General features: G+C 44.5%; 1 protein-coding gene across 1 annotated transcript in view; it reads left to right on the top strand.

The window, feature by feature from the left end:
* Positions 1–6,949, top strand: part of LOC119401829 (fructose-2,6-bisphosphatase TIGAR) — a 430,132-nt gene that overhangs the window by 319,440 nt on the left and 103,743 nt on the right. The window lies entirely within an intron of this gene.

Genomic DNA, 6,949 nt, shown 5'->3' with positions numbered 1-6,949 from the left:
TGTGAGACAAGAAAAGAAAGGTGCTCGCATCATTGCCACATCATCTGAAATGCTGAGCTAATGTGGCAATGATGTGAGCAACTTTCTCTTCTGGTCTCTTCGATGCCACTCGCCGTCTCTGTTGGATCGGTAGACCGATACGTTAACGGTGGTTTCTCGGTCCGCGCTCGCTACAACTTGCACTGTCACGCGCGCCAACTGCCTGACGCGGGTAAAGAAACCACCGCCCACTTATCGGCCTACCGCTGCAACGGAGCCGGTGAGTCGCGGCCGCAGCTGATTTCGTTCCCTCAATCCATGGCTGAGGGCAGCATTTTTGTTGCGCGCGAATGCGCTAGTCACGTGGTTCTTTTTGTATTTCTCGGGCTTTCTTTGCAGCTTGGAAAAAATCGTATAACTAAGACTTCCTTTATCGCAGATAATGCAATTGGGGTTTATAAGGACGCTGTCGAACTTTACAAGTCACATTTCTGCCTAAAGTCAATATTTAGCAATTTAAGTAAATAATTCCTATTAACAAATTAGTTAATTACAAACAAAAGCTTGTCTCTATAGCGCAAGGTGACCGTCAGTAGTTTGCAACTGATTTCACTTTCAGGCCTCTAATATTGTATTTCTTAACCTTTGGTTAAAATAACTGGGACTTCCCGTATAATCTGCTACCATCTTGTCGATCTGTAATTCTCTTTATATTGACAATGTTCAAGTGCTTTCCAACCATTTGTTGGCTTCTTGTCCTTGTGGTCCAATAACTTTGTAATATGAACGAGTATTGTAAGCGTGACTCACATCTCCTGATGAGATGAGAATTTATACATAAATGCAAGCGTCGATCTCCAGTCCATTCGCTACACTGAAATAGAAGCAGCAGAAGTTCCCTTTGTCAAGCTAAACGTTTTCAGCTTACATATTGAGGTCCGCGTGTTATTTTGTGAGAACTTGTTACTCGCGGCAATGTCCTCGTGTGGTTGTATTTGATGCGTATTTCTGTACTGCTATTTTGCTTTCGTGATCTCAAGGGTTAATTCCTGGGAGATACGTTACAAGTTCGCTCATAAAACTACTTATATGACGATATGGTCATCTGTTGGAGATGCATATGCTGGGTGATGCTTGTAAGAGACTGGGGCCTTTTGTAGGAAGCCGCGGAGTTTCATGACTTATACGTCCAGATAATCCCTCCACTATGCCCTAAAAATGGGTGAAAAGGGATCTAATTGGACGTGCAGAAACCTACGTAGCAGAGCTGAACTGGGTGTGCCCGACACACGTGATGGGAAGAAATAGCGGCTCATTTGGCAGCCGAAGGTGCCATCATGGACATTTTCAGCAATGATGGAGAACATATGGATGCCGTACGTCTTTTCCGTAGTTTGCCTGCTACGAAGGCTGCATATAAACGACGCTCTCCAAGGCGAAGCCTCAGGGATGATGTGACGACTTCGGTTTTCGCGAACGACATCACTATGCCGCCGATGCGACGCCTCGTCGTACATGCGAGTGAGAGAGAAATGAATGACTTCATAATGTCAAAAATGCCCCCACCTCCTCAAAGGAAATCGTGAGGAAATGCGAATGCATTTCTTGCGCCGAGAGTACACGGCGTAGTAATTTTAATGGCGTAAAGCTGGACACATCGACGCGCTCATGTGTCTCCCTTTTGGGCTCCTCTTTCAACAAACGCTTCCTACGTGCGTTCGTAATCACCTCAGGGATGTTGCCACCGCCTCTCAATGCAGCACAAATGCGTTTAGAACGCGCTGTTTTCAGGCTGTGCCAAGGCAGCACAAACGCTACAAACGCGTTTCAAACGCACTGCATTGAGGCGGTGGCGCAGGGAGGAGAGAGAGCGAACGGCGAGAGAAGGAGCGGCGAAGCACTGCACCTACCCTCTCCTACACTCTCTCCACACACGCGGGAGCTCCGCCGAGCTCCGGTGATGCGAGCGCCCTCACACGCCAGAGCGCGCTCCTCCTCTCCTCTCACTCTCCGCTACTCCGCCCGCACCACCTGCTCCGGTTGCTAGGGGCGAGGATAAGCGCACGCGCCCGCAGCTGTTGCTATGGGAGAGGGAGTGAGAGCGGAGAGGCGCGCGGACAACGCCGGACGCCTGACATAGCCCGACTAAGAAATGCATTCGCATTTAAAAAAAAAGTTGGCGTGAGGAATTGTACAAACCGTATAGCACGAGCCAGCAAGACGGGGACCGTGTAATAGCGAGGGCCTTTGCAGAAGAGGGATGCAGACTTCGTCGTAGGTTAGTTGGTTGGTTGCTAAAGGAATGGCTAAACCGACCACGGGATATTGGCCATGACTCGTGGGGCATTAGGATTTTTGAAAAAAAGGATAACCAGAAAAGGAAAATTTGTAGGCAAACGAAAATATCAGTTGTGTTTATGGTTTCTGTATTAAATGCTAAATAGAATAGACGGAGAGAGAGAGAGAGATAAATAAAAGAATTAAATAAGTAAGTAAAGATAAATAACGTTAATAAATGAAAAAAATAAAATACGTGTGTAATTCAAATACTAGCATGGCAGTCCCTTTGATTCTTTTACATAGGTAAATACCGCATCATATATGTCCCTCTAGCAGTGACCCAGTGCCGACGCCCCCAGGGAGAGTTATACCGTTACGGAAAACTCAAACCAATGTTTTCAGAAAGGAGGTTCGAGAAATTTGGCCCTAAATTTTGATACCTGCGACATTGTGAGAAAAAATGCTCTATGGTTTCTGCTTGCGTACGATAAAAACATTGTGGGGAAGGAACAAAACCAGACCTGTGTAAATAAAAATTCAGGGACGGAACTCTGCAGCACAGTTTAGTTATTGTAACTTCTAATTGTCTTGTGCCACACCATGAGCGATACGACGGAAACCTAAGGTGCAGAAAATCTGCACCGTTTAGAACAGCAGACTTTGTGTGTTCCTCTCGAATACAAAAATTTCCCAATCGTGCTATAGAATTTTGGGAGGAGGGTCTTAGAATCTTCAGGACCGGGCCCTGAATTGATACTGCCGCCAGTGTGTCCGCAGCTTCATTAAGTGTTATTCCAGTGTGACCTGGTACCCAAACCAAACACACCATGCATACATGACTGCACATGTTTGTATATATTTATGAAAGGCATCTCGATGACTTTGGTACTGTCAAAGCAGCGCAAACTGACAATGAATCGGTCTGTATAACTACTGAAGAAATAGATTCAAAGAGTTTGCGTAATGCCAGAATAATTGTCAATAATTCTGCCAGAAATATTGGCGTAAAATCGGGCAGTGGAAGTGAAAAAGACCAGTTTATTGTTGCTGCATAACTGCCCACTCCTTCCTTCTCATCTGTAACGAAGACATCTCTGGCTATAACTGAACTTATCTTTAGGCTCTTGAGGTGGTCTTTCAACAACCCGTTTAAATATCTATTGGGCAATAGTTTAGCATTTTTTGGAAACATATCACCAATCTTATAGTAGGAAATGGACAATATCTTGTACTTGGACAAGGAAGATAATGTTGGTTGGTTTCCTTTGTGACAGTCCGCAACCTACTGTGGAGGCCACTCATGAATTTCGCAACTTAGGGGCTTTAAGTACGTGTCATACTTCGATATGTTAGACCAAGATGACAGTGCGAGAGCACCAACGGAGGTCCTCAGAAGCAACTCTCTCGACTTTGTCGAGTATTGCTTTGCGTTATACCTAAGATGAAGACAGCGTGATCAATACCTTATGTTGCTCGGTTCAATTTTAATAAATCTGTACTACATCGTTTCCATGTATGAAATTCTAAAAATCCACATCGTTGGCGTGACGAGAAAAGTACTGGAATAGTTGGCTATTCTCTAGAGCCCTGCAAAAAAAGGTGTTTTTGTATGTATTTTCTAAACGCGGGAGTGGCCCGCTGCGTGCTGAGTAGCGCATTTCAGGATTTTTCCATAAAGTTTTGCATCCATGCATCCATCTATGAGATCGTATATTCGCCTTGATTTTACCAGCACGTAGTCTTTCAGAATGAACTGCCATAACGTTTTAACTTCGGCTGGGTGGCGCATACTACAAGAGTTGGGTAAAAGCGCAAAGAACGGAACAAACACAGTGAGGCCGACGAAGCGATGACACCCACGTCTTCCAGCACGCATCAACTAGCCCACGCTAACATATCACGGCAGTTCATTTCTTGTAGAGTGTGGTCCTTTATGAAACACAAAACGTGAGTGCGTCGCCTGCGCTCTAAGGCGGCTGCTTACAGCACTTTAATCGAGGGCGAGAGCAAGCACAGTTGCGTTTGACGTCATCTGTTGACGAGTAAAACAACCAGGAAGTGTTCATAGGCAAGCGCGTGCAATATTACATACCACTCGCTCTGTTTTGACAATAGCACAAGAGGTCAGGCCTATGGCGCCACGTTTGCGGCTCGCCAATTGTATTTGCCATTGAAATGCCATAAAAACGTGGAAGCTGCGGTGCTTGGCTAGTAAGCGTTACTGTTCTGATTTAGAGCAATTTAAACGACATCGATGCTGTCACGTGAAGCCGCGTTTCTGGTTTGTCACTTTGAAAGTCTGCCATCGAGTCACTTCGAAAAACTGCCATCTTGCAAGGCCTGCCATGGAAGGCAGGCCTTGCAATTTCCGGTATTTCCCACCTTTTACGTCAAGCGAAGACAGTACTATCCGGATGCCTTTCGGTGTTGTGCTTTTTCGAATATTTAAAGCTATTTTTCTATTTGCCGAGTATTTCCGCTATCGGTCTCATTATATAAGCGCCTCAGGAACATAGAAACAACAATACGTTAACATGGTCAAAAAATCACCGAAGTAAGCCTTTAGTAACTAAAAAATACCAAAGAAAATGTACCGACAACTCTTGCAATAGTTAGCAATTAATATATGCAAAAACGGACAGCAACTGAAGTTAACAGACATTGACAAAATTATTTCTTATCGGAGAGCATGCCGGGTGTTTATCTTGTTTTGTGATTGCTGCGTTTGTACGCAGGGTTTTTACGTAATTTGTTGGTCAGGCTAGTGGTTGAAGGTCACAACCTGGTACCAAAAAAAAGCAACAACACGTTTTATTTCATAGCTATAGTACGTCCAAACGTAGGAGTGTATTTTGTTCGATGATCAAGGTTGTGGATCTTGGCGACAATGAAACGCTGGCTAACATTTTCCACGAATATTAATGGACGGTAATATAGCTGCAGTAGAGTAACGGCGTGGTGGTCCCTTTCTCCCAGCCCACAGTTTAAAGTCCACTTTGTCACAAGTTTGAATTCCAGCGCAGGTCAGCCCATGGTGGTTATAAGCCAAACGTTGGGTCTTGCAGGTTCTGCCAAGTAAAACGCCACTACTGCTCTTATTGATGTAGGCGTCGTACCAATACCAGTTAAAGCAGTCTTCTTTCACTTGGAAGCTGACGGTGAAACTATCGCCCTCTGCGGCAACCAACTTCAGATTAGTCGGCTCAGGTGGTGCTGCGAGGAAGAAAAGGGAAGATTTCAGTTACAAATCTTACACGCGTTTCATTGGTGAAGCTTGTATCAATGCCTACGGATAATGCTGAAATTGGATAGCGCGCCATATGTCGGCTGGGATGTCAGCCATGAAACCTTTGAGAAAACTAGCAGCGCAAGCTATAGAAGCGGTATCGAGCTCGTTCGTGCTGTCTACAGATACGCATGGGTCAGCCATGCATGTGTCGTAAAATAAGCGCGCGTGAAGTGTGCCGGCGCACTAGTTTGCGCACGTGTAGTTTTCGATGATGGTCTGTTCACTTTACCGGCGCATGCTATTACTGTGTTTGTTGTGTATAAATAAGTCGAATTTGCGCAAATTGTGTGCTGCGCATTGATTGGCACATTTCTTATAATTATTCGCAATTACAGTGGTAAGAAGCATAAATTTGTTCTTAAGCAACTTATGTTGTATTTTCATAAAAAGAGCAGGCATGCATAACCTGTAATTGGTCGTATTCATCTTGAACAATAAAAATAATACTTTTGACACAGCTGCGAAAACACAGGGCCTCCAGCAGCTCGACGAACACAGCAATGCCTTCAGCAAATTGATAGTCTGCACCAATAAACAGTACATTAAAATTAAACAAATGACACACTGGCTGCGCAGGACGTTCCATTCATTCGGTGCTCAATGCTACTGCGTTTTCTGACAACCGGTCGAGAGAACTCGCAAAAATCTGTTGCATCCACGAATGTGGACACTGCACCTCAAAGAATTATTTTTAATTATGTTTGGTCCGTTTATCGTTACGCTTACAACTATGATTTGTTCTCACTTTCAAACTTTCTGTAGGGTGTGGTCAGACAATAACGTCCTGTGCATGGCCGGCGACCTCCTTTAATTTTGCTGGTAAAATTGTATTTTGCTCCTCCAGTCCCCAGCACAACACGACCTGTCTTTGTTTCGCGAAAAAAAAATCTTTGCTTTCGTCAAAGAAATTCGGAAGTCTCCACTGAGCCGGAACCACCTTTTACGAATTGCGCAACAAAGGAGACTTTGGCGAGATCCTGCAAAAAAAAAAATTGAACATGTTGGTCGCAAAATATTTATCGCCGTGCTAGGAAAAGCGCGAGTTTGAACTGCAGGTTTTGCCATGTAACACGTTATCACTACTCCTACTGACGTAGGCTTCGTACCAATACGAGTTAAAGCAGCCTTGTTTCACTTGGAAGCTGATGGTGAATCTATCGCCCTTTGTGGAAAGCAAATTCAGATTAGTCGGCAACCAAGCTCAGGTTGGCAACTACAGCTACATGCCTGGTCATTTAAATGGTTGCGCCTTAACGTCAATGTGGCAACATTGGTCGCTTTGTAACTCAAATCTCACAAAAATGCAACATATTTTTACAGATTAAGACATACCTTGCGCTTGGCTTTGATTCTGGGGAGTTTGAAATTGAAGGTGGCCTTTTTAAAGTGATTTTCAAGATA

Source organism: Rhipicephalus sanguineus, chromosome 8 (assembly GCF_013339695.2).
Source record: "Rhipicephalus sanguineus isolate Rsan-2018 chromosome 8, BIME_Rsan_1.4, whole genome shotgun sequence".
In the NCBI taxonomy this organism is placed as follows: Eukaryota; Metazoa; Arthropoda; class Arachnida; order Ixodida; family Ixodidae; genus Rhipicephalus; species Rhipicephalus sanguineus.
Note: the sequence above shows the minus strand (reverse complement) of the source record. Positions and strands in the feature narration are given on the sequence as shown.